At 33.3% G+C, this 14,943-nt stretch overlaps 1 protein-coding gene across 2 annotated transcripts in view; it reads left to right on the forward strand.

Moving 5' to 3' along the window:
* The window catches only part of LOC142334159 (ras-related protein Ral-a-like), an 87,150-nt gene that overhangs the window by 57,403 nt on the left and 14,804 nt on the right, over positions 1-14,943 (forward strand). The gene's annotated exons all lie outside the window — the stretch shown is intronic.

The following is a 14,943-nucleotide window of genomic DNA, read 5'->3' on the forward strand; positions in this document are numbered from 1 at the left end:
TATATCATACCTTTTCCAGTTTTCTGCATAATCTTCACCATTATTAAGGCACATTTCATATCTTGTAATCAGTTTTTTCATTGCGTTTTCAAAGAATGGTGGTGCCAGTGAAAATAACCTCTATTGTAGAGCATTTTTCTTATCAGCATTGTCGTCATAACACTGACCAGCAAGGGATCACTTGAGATAGAGAAACAAGTGACAATCACTCAGCGTCGAGTCAGGATAAGCTGGGTGGTTCCAATTGATTCCAACCAGACTAGAGTTCATTCAGACTTGAGTTTCCTTGGCAACATGTGGATGAGCATTGTCATGAAGCAATATTGAGCATGTCTCTCCTTCTGTTTTACATTCAAGATGCAGTATTTTTAGTATCAATACAAAATGAAGTATTTATAGTCTCTTCTCTTGGCAAAAAAAACCAACCAACAAAACCCCTATCTTATCCCAGAAGTTGATTCCTACATGATTTTTTGTCTTGAAGTGGTTGTTTTGAATTTCTGTTTTTATGGAGATTTTTGTCATCATTTCATAAAACGCTGTTTGAATTTTGCAGTTGTGTGAGAGACCCAAATCTTGTTACTTGTTACCATTTGGCTCAAAAAAATAATCTCCATTATTTTCATATCAAGTAAAAATGACTGATATGCCATCCATTATCCTTATATGCCATAAATTTGCCTGTGAATTTCTGCTGTAGAATTGTTTTTTGCCGTCAAAAATCATATTATACCTCATACTTAATACTTGGCAGGATCTGAATTGTAGCACTCATTATATATATATATAAAACTAATAACAAAAATAATAAATTGTTGCTAATATCTGGCTATTGTTTAAAGTAATTGAGGTATGCAAGCACCGTCTGTTTACATCACATATATAAGTGGTAAATTTAAGACAGATCGTACTTTAAAAACACTTCTCGTTACTACAGAAGAATTATGTCTCTTCATCGTGGATTCATGGCAGTCATGTAGTTCAAAGCACAGAGAAATGTAACATTAGTGAAAATGGAACATCTCAAATTGAAAAAAATTCAACTTGAGCAACAGGCTTCCTAGTAATTTTTTGACTGTGCAGTATACAAAAGCCCGTGGATGATCCGAACTAATAAAAATTTGTGTCTGTTCAGATAACGAAAAGTTCGGATTATCGAGAGTTCAATTGAAAGATATAGGATAGGGTATCGAGGAGAGTTTTGGAACTCGAAATAAGTGTCGAAACTCTTTCTTTTAGTATTTAAACATGCTTTTATTATTGTATTAATATTTACTTTCTAAAAATGGATTATATTACTGTTTGTTTAAAATGTCGGTGATTTCTGCCTGTTTCATTGAAGTTAGTGATTTTTCTACTGCATCTTTTCGTATATGAGCCAATACTAGTATAATTTTTTTTTTCGAGGGTGAAAAACGTCTTCACGTTATCATCGCCCAGATTTTTTTTAATGAAAAAAATAAAATAAAATAAAAATAATTAAAACTAGTAGGTAAAAGTAAAACTTAAAACAATCAAACTAATAATAATAAAAAAAAACAAAAAAGAAAAGCAGAAACAATTTAACAAAGTCCGAGATGGGTGTAAAGGCCCATTCTCGGGTAACAAAAGCACTAAAATAATAAATTTACAACACAACGCCGCATAACATATGCAGTCCACGAGTATGTGGCGCACAGTCATGCGGCAGTTGCATCATGCGGATAGGGGTGCTTATCCTCTTGTCATCAGGTACTCGTGTGTCCTATCCACAACCGACAGAGGACTACTTCTTCATGCCGAGATTTTGAATATGAGGAGTCACATGGCAACACAGAATCTTTAAACTTCCGGAGTTTATTATCTACAGTAGCCATCCAGTCACCTTGCCACCTTGATCTTAAAGATTGTTTTACATAATTAGTAAAATCAGAAGTAGCAACTCGGGTGGTTAAAGGAGGTTGATTGCATGCATCTTTGGCAGCGGAATCTGCATGTTCATTACCTGGAATCCCTACATGGCTAGGGACAAAGCAAAAACTTACTTCTGTGTTACGATTATTCAACTCGGAGATTGAGTTGTAAATTTCAATGACGATAGGATGTTTGGAATAAAAGTTTTTTAAGGCTTGGAGAGCACTACACGAGTCACTGCAAATAAGAATTTTTCTATATTTAGGGTTAATGATGTTTAGAGCCTTATTTATAGCGTATAGTTCAGCGGTAAACACACTCGTAATACCGCGTATAAGACCAAACATATAAGTTCTTTCATTGACAACAAATGCACAACCAACGGTATCATTTTGTTTCGATCCATCAGTGTATACAACCGCATCTGGTTTCATCTTGGAGAGAATACACTGAAAGATTTGCTGGAAGATAATAGGTAGTGTTGATTGTTTATTGTATGTCGTAAGGTCAAAAGTAAAATTTATAAGGTTTATTCTCCACGGAGGATATGAGCAAGGATACGTAGGAAAGAATGACGATGTGTCAACATTTATATGCTGCAGCAGATGCCGGGTACGGTCACTTACAGGTGCAGTACGACGTGGATGGTCCTCATCCTTTCCTAGATTAGGATTTCTAAACACTGAGTCAAGAACCGGGTGATTTGGCTGTCCTCTGAGACGAGCAAAATAAGATAATAAAAGCTGGTCTCGTCTTTCCCAAAGTGATGGTTCATCACAGTCTACAAGTAACCTTGCGACAGGACTTGATCTAAACGCGCCTGTGGCAAGCCGAAGGAAAGCATGATGTACACTATCCAGCATTTTAAGTACGGTTTGACGAGCTGAAGAGTAGGTGACACAACCATAATCTAAATGGGAGCGAACAAAGGAATAGTAAAAACGTATCATACATGACCTATCGGCTCCCCAGTTGGTGTTAGTAAGGACTCGCATCATATCTAGAAGTTTGGAACATTTTGTTTTAATTCTTTTATATGTTTGACCCAAGTAAGACGGCTATCAAAATATAAACCTAAAAACTTGACGTAAGTAGAGATAGTAATGATCTCTCCATTCAGGAAAACTTGTGGCATAGAAGGGTTTCGTAACCGAGAAAAGACTACACATTTTGTTTTTTCGGATGAAAAAGTGAAATCAGTAATCCTGGATCAAGCTTCAAGGTGAGATATAATGTTCTGCAGTAGTCTCTCTGCTGTGGGTGTTGAACGGCTTGCAATGTAAATAGCAAAATCATCAGCAAATAGAGAACATGAGATAGGAGCCTGCACACATTTGGGTAATACTGTTTATGGCTGCAGAAAATAAGGTGGCACTTAATACACTACCTTGAGGCACTCCATTCTCCAAGATGACACTACCTGAGAGCGAATCGTCAACACGACCACGAGCTGTTCGGTGATTTAAGAATCCCCGGATAAAAGCAAGCATATTGCCCTTGATTCCCTATTCTTTGAGAGTGTTAAGAATACCACGTCGCCAGGCTGTGTCATATGCCTTTTTTATATCGAAGAAGATAGCAACGAGATGCTGGCGATTGAGGAAAGCGTTTTGTATGGCTGTTTGTAGTGACACTAGATGGTCAATGGAAGATCGTCCTTGTCGGAAACCACACTATTCTGGAGATAGAAAGCCATGTTTCTCCAAGTACCATGTAAGCCTGCAGTTTACCATTCTCTCCATTATTTTACACAAAACGCTTGTTAATGAAATAGGGGGCGGTAGCTTGAGGGATTGGTTTGGTCTTTATCAGGTTTTAGTACTGGTATAATAAATGCTTCTGACCAGCCGGGTGGGAAGACTTGTTTGGAGAATAAACCGTTGAAAATATTCAAAAGTTGTTGTAGTGCCGAATTAGGAAGGTGTGAAAGCATGGAAAGGCGAATGTTGTCCGGTCCAAGGGAAGTGTCCTGTGAGTTTTTAAGTGCATGTAACAATTCCTTAAATACGAATGGGGTGTTTAATTCACCAACCAAATCACCAATGTTTAACGATAATAATTCTATCTGTATCTTGTACCTTTGAAAATCGTTATTATACGATGAGGTGAGAGACACCGAGCGGAAAGATTTTGCTAGACTATTTGCCACTGCTGAAGGTGATGAAAGGAGTTCTCCTTCAACAATAAGATCGAGAATAGATTGTTTCGGTGATCCGAAAATTGCACGAATTTTTTTCCACACAGTAGACGTGGGAGTAGTGCGTGAGATAGTGCTCACATATTTCGTCCATGAATTCCTCTTAGAATTCAAGAATACCCAACGGCACACTGCTCTAGCCCTGCGGTATAAATTTAGATGTTCAGCTGTAGGCCTATGATTAAATTTGCATAGTGCCTGCCGTCGATTCCTAATAGCATATTTGCAATCATCGTTCCACCATGGAACGAAAGGACGTCTAGGATTACCCGATGTTTGTGGAATACATCTGTTGGCATTCTCAAGTATCATGGACGTAAAAGAGGAATATTGGTCAAGGATGTTCGCATCATCGTCATACTGCGATTGGAATGCTTTATGGTATCCATTCCAATCCGCCTTTTCAACAATCCATCTCCGTGGCCTTCTTTTAATCTCGCAATCTACATCGAAACCAATAATAATTGGTCTGTGATCACTACCGTGAAAGTCATCACAAACAGACCAATTAAAATGAGGGAGTAAATTCGGTGAGCATATGGAGAGATCAATGTTAGATACAGTACCAGATGATAAGGACATGAATGTGTGTGATCCATTATTCAGTAGACAAAGGTCAAAGTCTTGTCTCACTCTGTTTATCATATTTCCTCGAGTGGAGCAGAAGATTGAGCCCCAGGAAATATGATGGGCATTGATATCTCCTACTATTAACAATGGAGATGGTATTTGCGTGAGGAGATTTGAGACATCTAGAGCACTGAACTCAGTGTTCAGTGAGAGATACAGATTGCAGATATGCAATTTGAAGGGGATAGAGCTTTACTGCAATAGCAGGAATGACAGTGGTTAGTTGAATTCTTGTAGCCGACACCCCATTCTTCATTAAGATAGCCACTCCACCACTCTCCCTACTGTCTACTAGGCAATCGTATCTCTCACAGAACTATCCTCTGAGTGTAATTGGGTCATGTTGTAGAAGGTGAGTTTCTTGAAAACACATGATTAGTGGATCATGTGCATGCGCCAGTACTCTAATATCTTCAATGCGGGACCGAATACCCCTAACATTCCACAGAATAATGTTCATAAGCGTAAAAAAAATAAATAAAAAAAAAATTAAATAATTAAATTTTGGAAATTATATAAAAATTAGCTGTACGTGATCTGGTTTTTATTTTTTGTATTTTTTATTTTAAAGAACTCTGATGCCCTAGGGTCGGGTGGTTCTTCAACCATATCCTCAAGTATATGAGGTGATGGTGGAGGAGATTTATTTGAATGGGATGCTGCAGTTGACATCCCAGAGGGGGTGGTTATGTGGGTTCCCTTTACGGGGAGCTTATTAGGTGGCTTACTGCCAGCTGTGATAGTCGCTACTCGTGCCGGTACGACTTTGGGAACAGGGACATTTGTATGTATCACACTGTTGGATTCACTAACTGCGATGGAGGACTTTTTATTCATTTTTGTCAGCTCTGAGATAGTGGCTGTAAGTGAAGCTACTTGTTCAGAAAGCATCTGAACAAGTTTTTTAAGCTCATTGCAGGATCCACACTGCTGATTATTAACATTTGTAGGAATTTGTTTAGATATAACGGTGGCAAAAGATACATCTGGTTTAACCAGGTTCCGTGAATTGTTTATCTTTTTATATTCTCTGCGTGCAGCCGGGAAAGATAGTTTTTGCTCCGTACAGATTTTGAGAATTGCCTTTTCTTCTTTAAAAGTTGGGCAATCTCGGGAGCGGGCTGTATGTGGACCACTCCAGTTTGCACATTTTTCACTTTCTTCGCAGTTAGTGTCATTGTGACCTTTAGCACATCGAGCACAGATCTCAGTTTTCATGCAAGATGTTGTAGTGTGACCAAAACCTTGGCATCTGAAACATCGCCGTGGGTTGGGTGTGAATGGTCGTACCCGAACCGAGAGGTAACCCACTTTAATCTTCTGTGGTGGAACAGGGAGATTGAATGTTAGTATAAGAGACGGTGTCGGTTCTTCTGTTCCGTTCTGTCGTTTATTATACGTTTCACTTCAACAACATCTTGGTGGCAAAGCTCATCAACTATTCCAGAGATATCTATATCTAAGAGGTCTCGACAAAAAATTACACCCCGGCTCGTATTTAATGTTTTGTGGCTTTCTGCACTTATATTTATACCACCCATATTACGGAGATGTAAGATAGATCGACTCTGTTCATCATTGAATGTTTCAATCACAATCGATCCGTCACGTAATTTCCTGATATTCTTCGGGGAGCCACTTGCACCTGTTTTGGTTTTGTTTATTAAGAAAGGTGAAACCTTTTGAAGGGAGTCCTTCCTGACTATTTCTGACAACAACAAATGTAATAATAATAATAATAATCTAATTTTTAGAATTCAATTCTAATAATTTGCGGTTCTCTTTGGCAGGACTTTTATCCTCATCAGACAAAGCTGACCGAGGTCTCTTCACAAGACTAGATTTGGTGGTTTTTTCAGATGGACCACCAACCATCATTGTGTTTGTTATTGGAACTGAAATTTTGGTCCCACGAGTACCGGCGAAAAATGGACCACTCCAGCAGAGTGAAGCTACTGCGTACTGGAGCTAGAGCTAAATACAACTAGGTTCGCCCTGGTGCCCAGTGGACATCGTTCGAGACTCACTACGTAGAGTCATTCACCCATCGGCACGATTTGTTCCCACCTTGGGTTACGGTTGCGTTTCATAAGATGTCGCAACACCACCGAGTGTAGATGTAAGAAATATAAGTATAGGTTGTTGTTGTGTAATTGTGTAAGTGTGTATGTTGTAATTTATGTAGTGTTCTTGGTGTAGTATATGTGTATTATGTAAAGTGTTCTGCAGCTCATTGTATAGTGGGAAGAAAAGCTGCAGAGGTCAAGAGAAAATTGCATCTTTATTCTGGACTACATTGGAGCATTCTCCATACAGTCTGGACTTATCGTCCAGCGATTATCATTTGTTTGGACCACTAAAAGTAGCACTTGGAGGACAGAAATTTGAAGAGGATGCTGCTGTTGAAGTGTTTGTGAGCAATTAGTTGACATCATGCTCACCTTCATTTTACGATAGTGGGCTTAAATGTTACCTTTGTGCTGGGAAAAATGTGTTTTCGAAAGAGGAAATTATGTAGAAAAATAATATTGTGCGTATATTTTTATTATCCAATTATAAAACAAAAATTCTGGTTTATATTTGATTCACCGTCGTATTAAAAAATAATAAATATATTTATTTTCTATATTGTTAATAGTCATACAATAGTTTGCGGTAAAGTGAGTGCAAGTTAATTTTTTTTTTTCAGATATAAGTAGCGTTTTCTGTTTTTCTTTTGTGAACAGTCAATCATTATGTATGAATTAAATAATAAGTGAATTAAACAGAAGTACATGAATAATTTTTCAAGTTTAATTATTCACCCCAATATAGTCCTAGATCAAGGCCCAAAAATTAATACCTCTAAGGTTAAATTAAAAATGTAACTTTAAAATTTTACAATGGACAATTAAGTTAAAATAAATGTGTTGCATAGAATAAATACTAAAAAATACAAGTCAAATATTGCATTTCACATATTATAAGGACCAAAACCATATTATTGTTTGTTAATGTTCAGTTGGGTCATTTAAGTTGTAATCTGTGAACAAATATGGTAACTGATAATTTGATGTGTCTTTAAATTAATTTTTTTGTTATATCACCTTTTATTTTTATTATTTTGCAATTGGTTATTAGTAAGAATGATGAGCTGTTAAGTGAAAAAATTACCTTGCTGGAAACTGAAGACTATTTGATAAACAAGGAGTCGGTTCCTTATTCTCTTCAAACTCATTATACGTAAAATTAATTACATAATGAAAATACATCAGATAAAAAATAAATTATCCAAATAAATGTAATCTCATAACATTTTTAATAAAGTGTTTTCTAAAAATCTGTTTTTATTTATTAACTTAAATCAATTTTTGTAGAATTTTCTGGTATTATTATAAAACATTTACAAAAATATTGTTTGTTTTTTAAATAATACTAACATTTTAATTTTTATTTTAGAAAAAAAATTAGACAAGAAAAATACATATTAATGGCTTTAACCAAATTAATCACATAAGAGAAGATATTAATCTTATTGACTGAAAGAGTATTGATAAATTAATAAAAAAATAATCATACTTGCAACTAACAGCAGACATTCTCTCTCGACTTCTTCAGCAGAACCAGAAAATTCAATTGTTGAACTAGATAAATTCAACGCCTTACTAGCCTGTGATATTACTACCTGCTGACAAGATATCTGTAATAAATAAAAAGATATTTTTGTTAACGTTACCATAAGATTTAAATTTATTTTCAATAATATTAACTAATACGGTAAAAATCATTTTTAGTGTTACCATTTCTATCAATTTACTGTTCGTAACTCTTACAACAGGTAAGACCTGTCCAGGCCTGAAAAGAACAATATTAATATTTCACACCTCTAATTGACATAATTTTTTGTACATATTAACCTAATGACAAAAAGTTATAAAGCATTTTTTGATGTTCCTTAATGCTTTGTTTCAGATTTAAGTAGCAGTTTCTGTTTTTCTCTTGTGAATCATTACATGTGTGAATTTTTCATAATTAAATTACATTTTTCAAGTCTTTTCCCTAATATTAAGTTTTAGACCAAATTTAATTTTTTGTTTCTAGAAAGAAAAATGAGTACTGAAAAGGCAGAGGTAAATTACACATCTTTGTAAGTTGTTTAACTTCTTCAAGTTGATTAACAATGGTAATTAATTAGCAGCAGCAGCAGGTGCTTTAACATCTGGCTCAGTGAAATTATACAATGAATACATAGTAATAAAGATAGTTTTGCTTTTTATCTTTCATGTTTATTGATATTTAAATATCACTGGTAGAGATGTGCTCAACCTACAGTATGATTACAATAGGTACATAAGTACGTGGCAAAGAAATTATGTAATTATGCGACAATGTTATTATTAGATTTCCAAATTTATAAACATGCAATTAATGATTGCAATTACTGTAGATACTAAAAAAACAAAGCTTTCTTTTAAATGCCGTATAATGTAAACAGGTCCAAGGGTAAGACACGTAATTCAGTATTGTGTAGAATAATAGATAATAAAATTAGGTTGTTCTTGAAAAATCATTTTATTGAATGTACAAATCATAACATCTGACAATTTCTACTGACTTAATTTGTTATGCATTTTTAGTACAGCAATTACAGAAAGAAATAGATAAATGTATTAACTTGATTTATATATTGGAATAATAAGAATAATCATACTAAATTAAAACAAATAGAATATTTTACTTTATAACAAAATCACTTAATCCCCCACTAACTTCATGAGAGGGGATCAAATCCCATCTACAGACACTTTCACTCTCTCTCTCTCTCTCTCTCTCTCTCTCTCTCTCTCTCTCTCTCTCTCTCTCTCTCTATTCTCAAGGTCTTAATTGCACTTAATATTCTGTGTATTAAGTGTAAAATTTCTCAATTTGTTAAATGCTAATGAGTCAGTATATACAGTAAAACATCTATCACTTCTACTAATAACTTAACTTTAAGATTAATCTGTTTCCTTTGAGAAAACCTCTAAGCATATTTTAATTTAAGTTTACAAGCATCTACTAATTAGCATAGCTTTACAATTAATAACAAATTTTCAAGAGGAAAAAATACATTTCAACATTATGGTAACAGCCAAGAATTAATTAGAAACAGCAAACCTGCTGTTGAAGTTCAGCAATGCTTCTTTCCACTGCCTCCTGTTGCTGACAAATATCTTCATCTGAAGATTCTTCACATTCTTCTCTGAATCCATGATGTACAACATGATGTTTTGGTGACAAAGGCTTGTGGCTCTGGAACGACAATAAAATATTTGCACATTCATTCTGGTTTAAAAAATAAATTATCAATTACAAGGTGAAATATAGATATAAGAAGAATTAAATACCACACAATCCTTAATTTCTATTAGATCATCACTAAAGGAACAAAGATACAGATGAGTGAGTAGTGATTGGCGCTTCTCGTTTTCATTGTATTATGAAACTCAAGAAGCATTTTGTGATATTAAAAACAAACACATTATTTTTATGAGTACTTCAGCAATATTGAGACTGATAAAGTGAGTTCTAGAAGAATTTTTATAGTGATATAATTGTAAATCAGATTTTTATAATTAATATACCTGATTCAAAATCTGTTGTTTTCCCATTACCTAGTAAGCACTTTATATGTTCACAACTAATACACACACACTCACTATATGGTCCCTTATATATATGGTTCCACTATATGGTTCCTTAATATTTTGTTAATAACAAAATATTAAGGAACGTGGTGAAAGTAAAGAACTATATGGTCTGACAAAGGAGATAATTTAAAATATTTTTAGTTTATGAAAAAAGTGTGCAAAAGAGTAGCAAATGAAATTTTCCCCTGGGAGTCTTTAGAAAAAAGGAGCAAAGAATTTTAAAGGAAGCATTGCTTAAGGCAATTAAGAACATTACTTCCTGTAACCACACAAAAAGCAACCACAAGAAATAGAAACATAGGCATGAACGATTTTGTTAAGAGTATCATACCAAGTTTCTCCTTACCAAAGATAAAAATTACAACTTTTCTTCCTGTATTAAATTTCATAACCAGAGAATACTCTATATAGAATATTAAATTTAGCAGGAAAAATCTAGCGTTTACCAAAAAATTGAAAAGCGTAATACCTACAAAGATAACTTCTCATCTTTGGGAATTAAAATGTAAAAATGATAATTTTATCCATGTTTACATAGATAAAATTTGCATTTTAATAATAAATTCTGAGCTCTAAATATAACATATAATAATTGAATTTTTTGTTCCTAGCAGTAATAAGAATGGTTTTGTTAAAATGATGTGTCTCATCTTCAAAATGGTTCAAAAGCCTGGAAATTACCATGACGTAGAGGAGCTTCTTAGATGAAAATAAAAGTTGATAATGATGATAGATTTGGTAGTCAAGAATCAAGTATGTTGAGGAAACCAAAAATTATTAATATAACCATCAATCAATCCATTTATGTAAGGCATATTATCTTCGAATCAATCTATTGAAAGATATAGTAGAAGCTCAATGATAAAGTCGGTGATGATTGTACAACTGATAAACTGAGGGTATGGAAATCAAATTAAATAGCATTTAACTTGCAACATTAAAATGTTTCTATATGAGATTATAAAAACTCCATTCCATAAACTTACACAATTAGCACTTACAATAATTAACACTGATTCTATTGTTTTTGCTATAGTTTTTTTTTCAAGGGATGAGGTATTTAGAATCAATTTTAATGAATATGCAACAACCTATATTCTGATTTTTTAATTAGTCCTTTACATGTAAACACTATTGGCGACAAATAATTCCTGTTATTTCCTTTGTATATTCATCTCCAAAATAAAATCATAAATTAAAGCGGTCAAATTTTTCACACTGTAATATTAAGCAAAAAAATAAAATCTTCCTGTTAAGGCTAACATGTACTTCATTGTTTACATTTTTTTTATTATTATTTTACTGAACCAGCAATCCAAAATTATTAACAGTATTGTGAATTAGCATTTTAGTTATTTAGTAATGGATGATGTATGTTTTTTGAGAACTACAATCTCTCCAAATTCATTCATAGAAAGCAGTAGTTGTTTTATAGAATTTGTTTTTACTTACAGCTTTGTGAGCTGTAAGTAAAAACAATGAGAACAAATAAATTTCAATATTACCTTCCATGATAAAATAATATTAAGCATGTTGTGAAATAATAATTACTTGTTATTATGCACCTTCAATAAAAAATCTTTAAGGATATTAAAAAAAATTATCTTGTTCCTCTTTTAAAATAAAATGTTTATGAAATAAGTTATACTAATATTTTAAAATTAGTACGATTATTAAATGAAGAGTTAAATAAAGTTCGTAGGTACAAATATGTATTAAGATATACAAGTTCAGAAACAATAAAAAAAAATAGTGTAACCAAACAGGTATAAGTTTAATTTTATTGCTAGTAAAATATTTTTGTCATTAGCAAAAGAGTATATAAAAAAATGAAAAAAGACTATGTCATTCATTTAACAGAAAATCAAGAGGTTTTTATAAACCATTGGCGAATCCATACACAAAATTCCTAACAAAGAAAAATTTTTAATTAATATACTTTATGAAAGAAAAAAAAATTGCATAAAAGATACATAACTTAATACCTATCAGAATACAAAAAATTTCCCATACAAATAAACTGCTGTAGTTGTCAATTATCATTATCCTAATGGTTTAAAAAATTTAATTTTTCCACTGGCTGCTTTACTTTTCCCCTCATTATTAAATACTTTTACAGAGATCTCTGCTTTATCATAACATTTATATGGAGACTTAAATTAAAAATATAGGTTTTTTTTTTTGTCTTCAGTCATTTGACTGGTTTAATGCAGCTCTCCAAGATTCCCTATCTAGTGCTAGTCGTTTCATTTCAGTATACCCTCTACATCCTGCATCCCTAACAATTTGTTTTACATATTCCAAACGTGGCCTGCCTACACAATTTTTTCCTTCTACCTGTCCTTCCAATATTAAAGCGACTATTCCAGGATGCCTTAGTATGTGGCCTATAAGTCTGTCTCTTCTTTTAACTATATTTTTCCAAATGTTTCTTTCTTCATCTATTTGCCGCAATACCTCTTCATTTGTCACTTTATCCACCCGTCTGATTTTTAACATTCTCCTATAGCACCACATTTTAAAAGCTTCTAATCTTTTCTTCTCAGATACTCCGATCGTCCAAGTTTCACTTCCATATAAAGCGACACTCCAAACATACACTTTCAAAAATCTTTTCCTGACATTTAAATTAATTTTTGATGTAAACAAATTATATTTCTTACTGAAGAATCACCAAAGATGCAAAAAAAATTATGATTTTGACCAGAGGAGGGCTAACTAGATTAGAAGTTAATTTTTTTAAATGGGACACATTTGCACCTCGAATTTGGATTCTAGAGACAATGATACATAAGTCTTGTCAGAAACATTTTTCCATAAAGTGGAATCTAACCTCTAAATAACCTTCGAACTTTACCTTTCTTTTCTTTTCTTTTTCCTGTTCAGCCTCCGGTAACTACCGTTTAGATAATACTTCAGAGGATGAATGAGAATGATATTCAAACTTTACCTAGTCCTGAATTCCTTTCAAAAACTCTTTTAAGCACCAAAAACTTTATATTTACAAAACTTTTTAATGTTTTCTATGCAAACACTATAAATAAATAGGATGTATCATTAAGCTCACCCAGGAATTTTGTAACCTATTCTGCATGTGAAAATAATGGAAAAAATTCATACAAACATATGTCCTAAAACGGATTGTTTGCAAGTTACGGCTTGTGCAAAATTTCACTCGGATTTCAGCTACCCAGGTGAAATGAGATCGTATTGAAATTTTTAGGACGTTAATTGAGGGACATAATTAGTGATTTCTTATGGTTTTTAACTTGAAAAAACTGTACTTATTTACAACAGAGAAATACACTGATGTGGTATTCATTTTGGCTGTTTGTAATGGTAATGCTACAGCTGCAGCAGTAGAATATGAAATAAGTTTTCCGAATAAAGCCGGTCGTCCAAGTTTCACTTCCATATAAAGCGACACTCCAAACATACACTTTCAAAAATCTTTTCCTGACATTTAAATTAATTTTTGATGTAAACAAATTATATTTCTTACTGAAGAAATATTCGTTTAGCTTGTGCTAATGATATGCATCATTAACTGCTAGTTCCATGTAAAGATTAAAAAGTAACGGAGATAGGGAACATGCTTGTCAGACTCCCTTTCTTATTACGGCTTCTTTCTTATGTTCTTTAATTGTTACTGTTGCTGTTTGGTTCCTGTACATGTTAGCAACTGTTCTTTTATCTCTGTATTTGAACCCTAATTTTTTTTAAATGCTGAACATTTTATTCCAGTCTACGCTATCGAATGCCTTTTCTAGGTCTATAAACGCCAAGTATGTTGGTTTTTTTTTCTTTTTATCTTCCTTCTACTATTAATCTGAGGCCTAAAATTGCTTCCCTTGTCCATATACTTTTCCTGAAACCAAATTGAAATCTTCTCCTAACACTTCTTCCACTCTCCTCTCAATTCTTCTGTATAGAATTCTAGTCAAGATTTTTAATGCATGACTAGTTAAACTAATTGTTCTGTATTCTTCACATTTATCTGCCTCTGCTTTCTTTGGTATCATGACTATAACATTTTTTCTGAAGTCTGATGGAAATTCCCCTTTTTCATAAATATTACACACCAGTTTGTATAATCTATCATCGCTTCCTCACCTGCACTGCGCAGTAATTCTACAGGTATTCCGTCTATTCCAGGAGCCTTTCTGCCATTTAAATCTTTTAATGCTCTCTTAAATTCAGATCTCAGTATTGTTTCTCCCATTTCATCCTCGTCAACTTCCTCTTCTTCCTCTATAACACTATTTTCTAATTCATTTCCTCCGTATAACTCTTCAATATATTCCACCCATCTATCAACTTTACCTTTTGTATTACATATTGGTGTACCATCTTTGTTTAACACATTATTAGATGTTAATTTATATACCCCAAAATTTTCCTTAACTTTCCTGTATGCTCCGTCTATTTTACTAATGTTCATTTCTCTTTCCATTTCTGAACACTCTTCTTTAATCCACTCTTCTTTCGCCAGTTTGCACTTCCTGTTTATAGCATTATTGCCGATAGTTCCTTTTACTTTCTTCATCACTAGCA

Source organism: Lycorma delicatula, chromosome 13 (genome assembly GCF_047948215.1).
Source record: "Lycorma delicatula isolate Av1 chromosome 13, ASM4794821v1, whole genome shotgun sequence".
NCBI classification, from domain to species: domain Eukaryota; kingdom Metazoa; phylum Arthropoda; class Insecta; order Hemiptera; family Fulgoridae; genus Lycorma; species Lycorma delicatula.